Raw genomic sequence first — 13,505 nt, forward strand, 5'->3', positions numbered from 1 at the left:
CGCTGCACGAGCTACGTTGGGCGTTTATGTTTGTTGTATGCCGTTGGAGTATAAACAGCCCTTTACTCCTGAACCGTTGTGACGAAAGTAGTGATGTGGTGACCCGCTCGCGTTGCTCAGTGGTTAACGTGCTGACCATGTCACGTCGAGACTGGGATGTACCCGGCTTCGAATCCCGGTGCCGGCTGTGCTGTCTGGGGTTTTTCATGGGTTTTCCTCAGACGCTTTGTTTATTATTTATTTTGGTTATACGTTGAGTGACCACAAGGGTCAGTACACAACGGGGTGCACGACATAGGCGTAACATAACTGCGACTTGGTGTTATACGAGAAATAATGCACACAGTTAATAAACGTGTATCACCCTGAGAAGAATTAAATAACAAAAAGATAATAAAAAAAACGCGTGCACATTAGTGACAACACTACACATGTATACACAATATACACACTATATATCTATACATCTATATCCATATACACACATGTACACATGCATACACACTACATGTTACACACTATGCATGTTACATAATGCATACACACTACACTAGAACTGGGAGGTGGTATGTGAGGGGAGATCGTACCAAATCGGTATGTAGGCAAGCATGGATGTATACAGGAGGAGCCCCATCGTTGGAGCCCCAACTTGTTCTTGAGGCTGCTTAGAACTTCTGGTCTCCACGAGCGCGAGCGACCCACAATGACGCAAAGGAACCTGTGATGTGCAACTCGTGACACAGCACATCCATTTACCACCAGCTGGAACCTGGGCTGCCGTTTCCGCGTGAACGGAAGGATGACTGTTTTTACCGTAGAGACGTCCATACCCCGCGTTGTGAGAAACCGCAACACCAGGTCACGGGAACCCTGAAGCTCAGGCTGCACGCTGCAGTACCGGCCGTTGTTTTCCTGAAGACCAAAGGCAGTTTTCATCCATGTAGAAACTGACTCTCAAGGCTGATTCACATTCCTGTGTAGCGTCTTACGTTTACCTTTGTTCCATCCGGAAGGATTTTCCGTTGCAATGATTCGCTGTCAGCGGATGTAACAGGCAAGCACACCCGTAACCGCAGCAGTGTGAGTCAGCCTTCACTCCCCGTGGCAGCAGCTGGGGAAGGAACAAGAGTACCACATTCAAGAGCAAAGGGCTGAGGATACCACCTTGAGGCACCCCAATTTGCCACTGACAGTCACCGCTGCCTGTGCGCATGAACACCTTCTGACCCTACAGGTACGCCGCAATCCACCGAAATGAACGTCCAGTCAAGCCCAGCACAAGCAAGAGTGTAGCACATGCACATGTAATGATACTATAGTTCGTGCTATGACATGAAGCTCTAATGGCTGAATAATGGCTGTGCACAAAGGCGTAAAAATCACAATATGAGTCCTGTTCAATACTAAAGAGTGCAAAGGAGACCAGTGTCCATAAAAACATTGCTGGATGCAAAGCAGCGTGACGATGCAGCGTGATATCGGTCCAGGGTGCCTAGCACCGATGCCAGCGTGAACGATGTCTCGGTGATGTCATTCATCCAGTCTCGTAGCACTTCTCTTGCATCACAATACAGATCACAGTCCATGATCACGAACTCAATGTCTGCCAACAGAGCCCAGTTGGAGCGTACAACCGTGTCGGAGCGGCCAAGCCCGTGAAGGCCACACCGCGAGACGAAGCATGCGTGTCGCAGATACAAAGAAAAAGCCAACACAAAGGTCCGACATTTAAAGATCCCCAAAGTCCATAGTTTAGTAAGGCTCCAGTCAATTTCGACCATCGAACCAGAGGCAGCATCCACCGCGGCAGCCCGACTCCCACTAATTTCGTTCACGCTGACTCGCAAAATTAGCATGTGCGTAGCTGATTGGCTAGATACGTTTCAGTCACCCGTTCGCTCTGCATTGTGCACGCGTGGATGAGATAAAAAAAAGCACAGAGAGAGCTTCGTTTTCTAATGGGAATGCATCCACTTCGCAGCGGAGCATTAAAGGGAGAGCGCAAAAGAAATGACTCCCAGAGTGTGCTTTACGTAACGCGGAATGGAGTTCGTTTAGTTCGCCATACGTGAACGGAGCCTTCCATTACGTCTTGAGCTAATTGGAACGTTCGATCACTTTGAAACGCGCTGCCAGGCATGCGATACGTTATTCGGGAAAGATTGATACGTCAATTCTTAATGGCCAATATTTCTATTGAGCACACAGAGTTCTTCAGAGTGAGACTTGGTTAGAAACTTGGGGGGCCGTTGTCTGTAGTAGTTGCAAGCGAGATAATTTTGAGGGAAAAGTTACTCTGCGTGGCGTGCATTGTCGTTCGGTGCTGAATTGAAGCACTACCGTATTTTCGGGTGTATAACGCGCACCCCTAAAAACGGGCCGAATGGGAAAAAAGTTCCATGTATAACGCGCCCCGCAATGTTGCTACAAGCTTCTGTGCTGCCACCAGTGCACACGATAAACCAAGGCGGTGTATCATATATGCATATGCATTATTTGAAGCACATTTAGACAAAGCCGTTAAACTCAGATGCAACAGAGTCGGTGTCATATAGTATACTTCAGGCGCCTCTCCGCTTTCGGTTTTGCGTCCCTTCTCAATCACGCCAGCTTTCTGAAATGGATTCAGGTTGATTGACCTTAAGCAGCATCATTAACTTTTTACGAAGTCCGGTGCCCTTTTGCCAGTTTTGTTAACTGACCCTGACAGATCTGGGAGAAAGTCACACAGCACACCCTGGAAGAGGCTAGAATTTGTACGTCACCGACCTTAGGAAGAACTCTGCAGGAAAATATTTCCGTGTATAACGCGCACCGTTAGATAACGCGCAGGAGCTCTTCACAGCATTTTTTACTGTATAACACACACACACACACACATAAATGGCATGATGATGTGGTGGGTCATTCTCCGCCGTTATGGCGGAACACTGCACCATTGCGCTTGTGGAAGGGATGAGAAAGGGATGATGACGGAAAGGTGTCCTATTAGAGTTCGTCCATTAATCCAGTGCTGGAGAGCAACTCAGAAACAGCTCTTAGGCCTTGCATCAGATTTGAGGGGTCCGACCATGGCCCGAGAATTTTGGCTAAGTCGAACTGGCGTTGATCGGCGTGTTGAAGAGCAGTTTCCATGAGGGCCCGCTCGCGCTCGTACTGTCCGCAGACCAGGAGGACGTGATGGAGGAGGTCATCGCGCACACACCACGTGGAACAGAGGCTGGACGCGCCGACACCGAGGAGGTGTTTAAAAGTCGGTGTAAAAGCCACATTAACCTAACGTATAACGCGCGCGCTATACACCGGAAAATACGGCAGTTTCTCGAAGTTATATTCCGACACCTTTAAACTGGAATGTGGATTTCATTATGAGAGTGGTGCTGTAAATTTACGTCGCGAGACAACTATGGTTTTTACAAACAAAAACACACAGACAAAATTTTAACGCTCAAATCTCAGCATATGTACTATACAGACACCAGCGTATTTAACGTCCCACGCGGAAGATGACGTGTCTAAGCAATTTTTACCCTCTTTCAAAGTGGTCGGCGTCCTCGGCCGTGTTCGAACCCACAGGGGGGATCAACATAGGGATCAGTAGGCGGGCACGGTACCAGCTCATCCACCACTGGTCGGCCACTAAGGTTGGCGAATTGAATTATGGGAGTAATAACCTTATAAGCAGGGTGTCGAACCGCAAAAAATACGGGTTCGGTTCGGGTTCGGGTTCGCGTTGTTTTGATTTCGTTCCGGTTCAGTTCCGGTTCGGCCACGCCAAAAACCGAACCGGTTCGCAAACCGGTTCGCAGCCCCGAACCGGTTCGCGAACCGGTTCAACGCTTCCGTTTTATATGTTCCATAAAACTGCTTTTATCAGGAAATGCGTGGCTAATAGCTTACTGCTGTTGTCTGCATTGACGTCTTTAGCGGTGAGGTAGCTCTTTAGCGAGAGAAATAAGAAATGGATGAACACTTATTGCAAATAGAGTCCACGCTGATGAAGCGGTGTTGTCCCGCTACTTTCTGTTCCCAAAATCTCTTTTTCACACGCACAGTGCCAGCAAGATAAACTTAAACGAAGCCTAATAAGATGGACAGCGTAAGATAGACGACAGTACCTTCCGGCACACTGCCTTCGCAGCGTGAATCGCTCTGAAACCGTACTGAAGCATGTCGAAAATAAGCCTGCCAGCCTTACTCTGTCCGAGCTCACAGCAGTGTACTAGTTAATCCATCTCACAAAGGCAATGTATGACGACACAACTGCACTACCAATAAGCAGAACCACATTTACTTTTCAAACCACGACCAATCAAACAGGCACCGTTCTGCGTACGCCCCTTCTCCACTTCTCATGTTTCTGACGTGTTTAATTTTTACTGCTCACGTGTAAAAAGAAATCTTGGGCGCTTATTTGATCACATATTCGTCGTTTTTTGCTACATAACTGGCCTACTCCATTCCTGTTGCATGCGTCCGCGTGGCACCTCGTCTCTGAAGAGTAGACGCCGCATCACCACGTGCGTGGGGCGCCAGCCGCGGCGCTCACAAGGACAACTGCGCTTCAACATGTTAAAAAGATGCTGAAAGTATACTTACTATACGTCGTCGTCTGACTGGTAGGTAAAAATTTCTGAAATCCATGATACAGGCGCGCGATGATGATACCGATGTCTTCGTTCGGGGATAAAGAGGAACTCTTGTGCTGACTTCTATGTCCGAACCGTTTTGTTGCGAACCGGTTACCGCTATTATTTTTTATGGTTCTGCTCCGGTTCGGGTTCAGCAGTGTTCCGAAAATTTCGGTTCGGGTTCGGGTTCGGTTCCGGCAAAAATAACGGTTCGGGTACGGTTTTCGGTTCGGGTTCGGGTTCGGTTCGACACCTTGCTTATAAGGGTGTTGGGTGGCCCCGAAATATGGACGTAATGGCGTTATATGCGGACGTCGAGCTATAATCGCACAGGAAACATTCTCAGAACACATTTCACAACAAGAATTACTTCTTGTTTTATTCCGCGTAGGCGCCGCGAAGCAACTGTGGCTATGAGCGGCGTACGGACGAGTACAGATGGAGAGAGGACATCAGGAAGGAGTAGGGGACAGAGTGGGGTTAGTATGCAGCCTGCGTCGACTTTAGGGGGAGCTGTGCCGGCATTCGTCCGGAGAGACCGCCGTAAAACCCAGGGAAAACCCGAGACAGCACAGCCGGTGAGAGGATTCGAACCCGCTTCAATTCCCGGTTTCGGCGTGGATAAGCGGTCATCCTAACCACTATGCCACCGGAGCTGGTCGCGGCAACAATTAGATGATGAATAATGATGTCATGGGGAGCTTCCCCACCTAGGCTGCGGGACCCGACGTTCCCCCACCCGAATTCATGCGGGTTGATATGCTTTGATGAGTGAGCATGACGCGCACGAAAAATGTACGCAGCAGGTCAAACGTTTAGAGTTCCAGCAGCTCCAGGTGTGTATCAGGGATTCCACGTCAAGAGATCCAACGGGTCAAGAGATCGATCGAGTCAAGAGATCCACCGTTGGATCTCTTGATCCGGTTGGATCTCTTGACTCGTCTGCGGGTTCGCCAGGCTTGGATCTCTTGACCCCTTTATGTTACGTCGTTAACTCTAACATCGCTAAGCAGAAATTACTCGTATCGAAATACGAGGGACTCGTTTTACGTGCGGTACAAATAGAATACAAATGCAGGTGGCAAATCAACATCTCATTTTTATTGACTTAGTTACTTACTTTGACCCACCACATCATAGTCCCATTTATGTGTGTGTGTGTGTATGTGTGTACTTACTTTGTAACACATAGAGCAGTCAAAGAAAAGCCGACAGTTCTCTTATGTCATTTGTGTTAAAAACAGGTGGTTGCATTTTAATATCAACCTGTTCGTAACACAGGATTTATAGGAGTGCTGTCTTTTTTTTTTTTTTTTTGACAGCGCTTAGTGTCAGAGATTATTTCTACACTAAGCGTGGACTATACGTACACTATCGTTGGGTGGGCCGGCTGCTGTTTCAAACACGTTGATTATTCAAACACTTCACGTATCACAGCAGGCTCGTAGTCGAAGAGCCAAGTCGCTGTTGTCGACAGACGTTCTACATGGCGCAACCGTCTGATCATGGACTCTGTCAGGGTACGAAAGATAGCTTCATATTCCCCAACATCTGTTATGTTTGTGTGTGTGTGTTTTCTGTATCAAGTTTTCCCCTAATTTTTCCTGCCGTCCACAAAAGGACAAAGACAAATAACTTTGCGGCTGGGCCCATTATTATTGGTAACAAACTTCAGTTCTGGCATAACGTGGGGACGGCTGCGCCAATGAACAAAAAAGTACAAAGACAACTCTGAGTCAAGCAGTATACCCTGCATTTTGGGGTTGAGGTCACTGAACGTGACAGGTCAATGTTGATTGAACAGCACAGTCAGACAGTATTTTCCCGCACGGTCTGTAAAGGAATAGAGTAACGTGATAAGGGTTGGGGTCAATAAAAAGAACGCGACAAGGATAAGTTTTAAGCCCTGGGGCCTAGGATTCTTTGTAAGTTGAGCTCAATATTCTTGGTAACAAGCATCCGTTCTGGCATAGCGTGTTACGGCGCTAGGGGCTATGTACATAAACGTGCAAAGGCAAAAGGGGGACTCGCCGCCGTAACCTACAGCACAACCTCAGGATTTTCTCGCTTACTTTTTTTTTGTGCGTGTGCGTGTGTGGTGAGAAGAGAAATAACACCGAAAAGTATTCACTGTTACCGGGCATATTGCTTCCTAATTTAATACTACGTAGCGCAATCGTTCTGAAATGAACATTGTAAGGGATGGACTTTCTTTTCTGTCGGGAATCCTGACCAGTATGAAGCTTTGACTGGTTGGATCTCTTGACTCGCCTGTCACGTGATCGGTTGGAGCTCTTGACGCTTTGGATCTTTTGACTCGCCTGTCACGTGACCGGTTGGATCTCCTGACTCGGTGGATCTCTTGACCCGTTGGATATCCTGACCGGAAGCGTGTATCAGGTCCAGAAGTTCCAGAAGTCCAGCAGGCATGGGTGCAGTGGTTTATCCAGAATCCCAAGCACGGAGGGGTGCTAGAAAAAATGAGGGGGGGGGGTCATTACACCTGAACATGTTACCGACATGTCTAAAGCTGAAATCACAACTGCACCCCCTGTAGGGGGTACACATATGAAAAAGTTAGGGGAGTGGCACTGAACATTTGGGGGTGTTAGGATGGTGTAGAGGGTCTGGATAAATCACTGGCTCGGTGTGTTAGAGAGGTCACAGGAACTCGCCGAAACACACTTTAGTTCAAAACGATAGTCCTTCACATACGTATATCATCCCAGCTCCCAGCAAAGCCTCCACATGCCTCCCATATTCGCGTATACCTGGATGACGATGTGTGTGTGTGGTGGTGGTGGGGTATCGATGTGACCTACCACGGTACCAAACAAGAAAGAAGCAAGCTGTTTCCACTGCCACAACCATCACCAAACAAGAAAGAGTATAATGAAACTGATTATTTGAACTTAATTATTGATTATATGAAAAAAAAGAAAAAAAAGAAAGCAGCACAGCGCCGACTGATTCATCCCTGAATATATCACCACTTTGCTGCAGCCGTTCTTCATTCCTTCATATTCATCTCAGTCTTCAGACGCATCAATATGCAGGATAAGCTTCGCCAGTGAAGATAAGGCGCCGATCTGAAAAGAAAATCTCCCGCATTGTTTTCGCATCAGAGAGAGACTCCCTTTGACGTGCTTGTAAAGCTCCAATGAAAAGACTTCTCGTCCTGCGAAAAGATATTAAAGATAAGAACGGCTGAGACCCCACTATATAACCCATACAGCTACGTCATAAACGACAAGTACAAGGCCGATGAAATGTACCTGACAAAAGCGCCAATGAGACTCCAAAGGGCAATAAAATACCCCACCTTGTCGACACCCTGCGAATGAGGCTCTGCATGCTCTTCTGCGAAGTCTGTCACTGGGAACGAAATGAGGAAGGCATATAATGTTGTTATCACCTGTGATTTACAACTGATGCGTTCTAGTTTAAAAAGGGGACTGACGTATATACCCCGTTTTGTGACGTCACAATGCTGGCTACGGCGCTCGTCTTGCTGTATCAACAGTGACTCACTATTTGTCGCTCAAAGCCGCCGTCAAGTTTTTATACTCGGAAATGATGTTGGTTTTGTTCTCTATATTTCGCTTTGTACACATTCTTGCCATATCCGTGGGATAAAAACTTTCTTCGCAGTTTTCTTTCTCTGTCGCTTCTAAAACGGTAAAAACTGGCTGTATTTTACTAATGTTCTCGCAAGCACGCCCTCGTGACTATGAGATCAAGATGTCTCTGTAAATAAGTTTTTTTTGAGACAATTGTTCCTTGCTTGTATTCTTTTTGTTGTTGGTGGTGGTGGTTAAATTTCGAAACGGAAAAATGAGAATCGAGAATAAATGCACGCGCGAATGTCACATACGTTCAACAAGAAATTATGGAACGCCTTGATTTGAAACATTAGTTTATTTCTGCGACCAATGCAGGATCACCACTATATGGCGTTATTTGCGTTATCCAGGGTTCCATCCTGGTCGCAGCCTAAAAAGCAGGGTTCATGCATGTATGCGGGAAGCTTCTTTCAGCGGGAGATGTAATCAATGATTTTGCAGGATTTCCCTAATCCCTGGGTTATGTGCTTGTGCTATCTCATTAAGAACAAACTGTCTATCACTGTCTCGTGGGGTTAGCAATCTGATGCTACCGCCGAGCAGCAGTTCATCGGCCGTTTTATTTGCTTGCCACTAGAGCCTACATGAGAGGGGATCCGTGGCAGGTAAATGTATCCACCGATTGATTTATGTTGGGAACATCATGTCCCGACACAGCGCGCTAAAATGCTTTTGCGCGTGGGATTCATCACCATTACAGGAACGCGCTGCGCGATAGTCCGCCAGGATCGTCTCTCCACAACTTGCTCATTTAATAAGCCAACAAACAGAAACAAGGTCGGAAGCCAATTCTATACGTCGCAGGTAAATAAGCAGGTCACATGTGCACGTACAGTTCGGTGACTTGGAGGGGTGATGTCTTTCTATCTTTACCTTTTCATCTTTACAGTTCTCTTTCTCCTTTCATTCATTTCATTTTCGTTGTGGGTGTAGCAGAATTCGTCAGGTGGCGAATTCAATATCTTCCGTTTTTTTTTCTTTCTATAATCAAACTCAAACTCAAGCAGGTCACAGTCAGCACCGTACTGACTTGCTGAGCTCAAAATTGCGGGATCGACCCCGGCCGAAGACAGTAGCGATGTGTGGGAGGGAACATTGCTTCCAGCACCGTGCGTCGCTTGAGAAGCGGATACATCACCGACTGATTCATAAGGCCGGTATATTATATTATTGAACAAAAAAGAAAAAAGAACTAGACGCAGATGAGTAAAAGAGATTGAATACTGTTAACCTCACATACTGACGATCGATCCATATTCTTCTTTCATTTCCAATTCCAATTCCACATCCTGAATAATGTCATGGTAAAGTTTCAAAAGTAATGGCGCCTCTCATGGGAAAAAGAGGAACTTCATTGCACCGTGCAGAATTTCTTAAGTTACCATTGCGAGAGTGAAACTTAATTATTATGCTCTGATGCGTTTAAAGAAAAAAAAAAATTGGAAACAAGGCAAAACGCGAAAAACAAACTGAAAATACAAACCGCCGGGAGCGGCAAAATACGACCAGACTCCGGAAGGGGTTCATAACTGCAAACGCTGCGGCCGGCATAAAATGGAGCAAAAAAAAAAAAAAAAAGCAACAACATCAACGCATTCATAAACTCGCCTTACCACCATCTTGCTGGCAAACCTTTCATGCACCGCGTGTAGTGAAGGGGGTTTTGCAGCAAATTAATAAACGCCCAAGTATAACGCTATCAACGCACTCGCCGTTAAATGAATAACGCATTAATTAGTCACCTCGAAACACACACACTGTTAATGCACTAGAGGCTCATTAACGAATTCGCTGACAAAAGAAGCTCTCGCGATCAATTGGACTGATGTCCCGGAGGAACACGAAATCGCTGACTGCGTTTATTCATTCGTTTCTAAGGTGAATGGGTGAGAGGTGGCATTGTGGGAAGAGTGCTCCTCTCCTATATGCCGATATACCAAAGGGAAAGTTCCGGGTTGCCATCTGCTTTTAAAAGTACCGAGAACAAGAATCCTTTTTTATGAAGAATTTATAAAGAATTTCATATGGTGACTGCATGAGCGTATCTGGGTAGGATGGAGTTGCATCATCTTTTGGGCCTGCAGCGTTCAATACTGATAGATAAGAAATTGTTTTGATTGATCGGTTACTGATGGTCGACCTTCACCTTCAGATTCCGTTTAGATGTTTCTGCTGATAACGGCAGCAAGGTGACAACCCTACAGTTATCTCAAGGAACAGTGAGAAGGGCAACAGCCCAAGAGATAGCATATCTTGGAGCAGGTCTTGCTTCCCATGCAGGCAAAAGAAAAGCAGGTCCCCGTGGATGATGTCACGACTTAGGTGGTACACGTACTTGTTATTTTATGCAGCAAAGTTTGCTGATCTCACGTGTTGTTCAGTTGTTTTGTTTGTTCTCGGCTCCTTACTAATGTAGGAACTTGTACTTGTCCTTACTAATGTAGAAACTGTGAACTGTGGGTCTTCGGCCCTTGGGACAGCGCGGCCCACTCCAGGGCGGCCTTACGTCGTGTAGTTGGTTTTTTGAGGCGACTGGCCTAAAGGACTCATTGTGACCCCGACAGCGCCGTCGGACAGTTCCCACCAACACGATCAGGAACGTCATCGGCACTCCGATCATCATCGTCATCACTCATATTAGATCCCCTAGCTATGCGGTAGCGTTCCACTCCTACAGTGGAAAACCTTCCCACTTCATCGTCAAAATATAATTGTTGTTGTTGTTGTTCTGAACAGTGACCAACGATATTCCTATGTTTACCCAGACCTCCCCACAGGCCCACCCGCAGTCCAACTCAGTCGGTTACTGCTTTTTGCGGAAGACGCCGCAGACGATAGGCAGTTTTGGGAAAATGTAGAGGTTTCACGATAACATTTCCGGAAACATGATAAGCTAATCGCCTGATTCGTTTGTTGCGGCTGACGTCCCGTTGCGGATATCTGATTGAATGATAGCGATACGGAGTCAGAATTGGAGAGCGCTTGCGATTTCCTAAAGCTCCCTAATAATAGTGAATTTTAGTGCATCGTACGCTATCGCCTTTGCGTATGTAGGGGATAGCGTTCGTGGTTCTGCGCATGCGCAAAACATGAAGAGAGCTTTTCGCAGTGCGCAGAACCATCACGCTATCCCCGTTCCCCCTTTCCCCCTTTTTTCTTCTCCTTATCTTTTCTTCTTTTTCTTTTCCTTTTCTTTTCGTCCCCCATTTTCCATTTTTTTTAATAGCAAGCCGACCTCCGTCTGGCTGACCTTTCCTCTCTTTTTGCTTAAACATAAACATATCCCCCCCCCCTTACATACGCAAAGACCATAGCGTACGATGCACAGTACAGTAAAACATCCATTTGAATTTGTTGGTACATTTCCTTGGCGATAAAAGCGCTAAAAGAGGCAAACACAGTGTTTGTCTCTTTTAGCGCTTTTATCGTCAAGGGAAGTACGATGCACTCTTCGAGAGACGAAAGGAACAATCAGTGTAGGTGTAATGAAGAATAGAAGTCGGAATTACTTAAGAATGGTGTACATCCTTGTGTGCTCCTTCATTTGCGGCGACATAGGGTACATGTGCAACGTCACAAACACACGCGAAGCGGAGGTGGGCGAAGTTCAGTTGGAAAGAAGAAGAAATATGACGAGAAACGGAAACACGGTAACATGAGAGTGTTCGAGGTTCATTAGTCTGATGGAGGTCAGGCGTGGACCAACTTTCCGCCTCTTATAACTCCGCCCACTCTGATCGATGCAGACCGATGCGGCCATCAAATATCGATCAGCCGTTCATCGATTGGCTAGACCATTTTTTGAGGCGCTACCATTGGACGGAGCTTCATCCACATCTTTCACGGGGGGGGGGGGGGAGTGAAAAAACGGCGAAGGGCACCGATATTGTTGAACGATGAAGCACTCCGGCAGCACGCGGATAAGCAGGGACATACAACAACACTTTGTTTTAATGATGATGATGATGATGATAGGAGAAAAAAATGGAGATGTGATGATCATGGTTGGCGCATTCCATAGTTCCATTGTGATGGGTTATTCTCTGCCCCAAGCGTCACGTTGGTCGAGACTGGGAGGTACCCGGGTTCGAATCCCGGTGTCGGCTGTGCTGTCTGGGTTTTTTCCTGGGTTTTCGTCGGACGGGGGCTTTGAGACATATGTCGGCACAGTTCCCTTAGAAGTCGGCCCAGGACGCACATTCCCGCAGGGCGTTAGTCGTGACGTTGCCACCACCACCACCCAAGCGTCCTCAAACTCTGTGAAATCAAGGAACCCCGATACATTTTTTGGGGCATAGCGAGGAGCCCTAACAAACCTAACCAAAATAGATTATTCTGCACATATTCAACCCATAGCTATTTAGTAAAGTCTCATTGCAATGCAAAGGGGACATTGTGAGTTCTCTTCGTGAAGCTTGAATTAGTACTTTATGGGTACAGCGATTGTATTTACCTTTTCGACGACCTGTTGGCTACCGAATTTCCCAAGCAGCACAACATCTTGGCACAATACTGGACCAATATTGGACCAAGATGGTGTTTGGGCTACGATGACGCCATTACGCGGTGCGTCATGAACAGACTTGCGAAGTAACTTGGTTACAAGTAACGTTTAGTTACAAATGTTAGTTAGTTGCAATACTCTTTCTCAGATGACAACTTTCATGGTGACTATGATGAACAAAAATGCGACTGGTTTCGAAAATTAGAGATGAGCAGGGAATTCTAAAGTAACTGTAACTAGACACCAGTATAGTTATAGTACAGTTCCTTTAGATTTTTGTGTTTATCTCTCTGATTTCAGAAACCTGTCGCATCTTCGTTCAGTGCCTGTGGCCGATAGGTGTTCACCATGAAAGTTGCTCTCTGAGATAGATTTATTAATGAATTTTAGTGCGTCGTATGCTGTGGCCTTTGCGTACGATGGAATAAAACTCACGATTAATTACTGTTGGATTAATATAGTCGGCGATTGATTTTCATGTGTGACACTTAAGTAATCGCTGTGAATAAAACCTTTTCAGGAAAAAAAAATTACAGTCGGGTTGGGCAAGCCCGGATGTTGCCATAGCCTGTCGGTGTTTTGCATTGTGTACTTTAATGCGTACTCTAACTACCGATGCTTGTACTGAAGTTACATTCCAAGACTGCATGAGCCACCCGGGTATATATACTGCTCTATTTCGAATCCGGCACCGGCTGTGTCTTTCTTTGTGTTTTTCCTCGGGTTTCTCTCACAGCTCTACAATAC

At 46.4% G+C, this 13,505-nt stretch overlaps 1 long non-coding RNA gene across 1 annotated transcript; it reads right to left on the reverse strand.

Annotated features, from left to right (window-relative positions):
* Positions 1 to 6,974: 6,974 nt before the first annotated feature.
* LOC135387405 (uncharacterized) lies at positions 6,975 to 7,997 on the reverse strand. The gene is made up of 3 exons (XR_010421099.1): positions 7,907 to 7,997; positions 7,347 to 7,809; positions 6,975 to 7,102 (listed from the first exon to the last, which is right to left on the reverse strand). It is a non-coding gene; the product is annotated as an uncharacterized LOC135387405 (long non-coding RNA).
* Positions 7,998 to 13,505: the final 5,508 nt, after the last annotated feature.

The sequence above is a fragment of the Ornithodoros turicata genome, chromosome 3, assembly GCF_037126465.1.
Source record: "Ornithodoros turicata isolate Travis chromosome 3, ASM3712646v1, whole genome shotgun sequence".
Classification (NCBI taxonomy): domain Eukaryota; kingdom Metazoa; phylum Arthropoda; class Arachnida; order Ixodida; family Argasidae; genus Ornithodoros; species Ornithodoros turicata.